The sequence below is a fragment of the Mustela putorius genome, unplaced genomic scaffold, assembly GCF_011764305.1.
Source record: "Mustela putorius furo isolate JIRA1106 unplaced genomic scaffold, ASM1176430v1.1 tig00000785_pilon_pilon_pilon, whole genome shotgun sequence".
Classification (NCBI taxonomy): domain Eukaryota; kingdom Metazoa; phylum Chordata; class Mammalia; order Carnivora; family Mustelidae; genus Mustela; species Mustela putorius.
Genome location: NW_025421480.1, coordinates 2,309,023 through 2,309,761, shown reverse-complemented (window position 1 = coordinate 2,309,761; position 739 = coordinate 2,309,023).

The window sequence follows — 739 nt, the reverse complement described above, 5'->3', positions numbered from 1 at the left end:
AGTACCGAAGCTCTTTCCTCTACCTGTGACCTAGTGTTTTCAAACACTGAGGCCTCCACAGGAGGCAGCTGTAGGAGAACCAGTTCCATTTTTAGATGTCTGCTTCTTCAAACATCTTGTTTCTTTATCTACTGGAGGGAATACTGAAGAAGGTGAGACCCCAGAAAGTCCCATTGTCCTCTTCTCCTGGAAAAAAAAGATTGAGGGCCTGTCATGAGGCCCTTCCCTAGGCCTTTTCTAAACCTTCCTCCCCAAGTTGGGCGAGAGAGGGGTTGAAGAGCCTTATAATGTGTCAGAAACAACTTGCAAACCATATTTACCTGTGGAGCCCAAGCACGTGAGAGCTGAGAGGCTAGGCCCGTGCTCCTGGGCTTTTAGTCCACTTTGGAACCAACTAGAGGGCTCCTGAAAGCAGTATGCTGGGTCTCATCCCAGTGTTTCAGCTTCTGGAGAGCAGAAATGAGGCCTGAGAATATGCCTTTCCTATAGGTTCCTGGGAAATGTCGAGGATGCTGCTCCAGGACCCACTGGTTTATCGAAAACAAAGGGATTCTCTGGCTTCTCTCTAGCAACCCAAAGTCATGGTGCCCTTTTCATTCCTTCATTCTTCTGCAGAGCAGAAGGGCTGGGTGGAGAGTGCTGCCCTTAGGAAGTTAGGCTGCCTAGGTTTGAATCTTGGCCTCTGTTTATCGGTTCTGTAATCCTGGTCAAATGACTTAACCTCTATACTTCACATTTC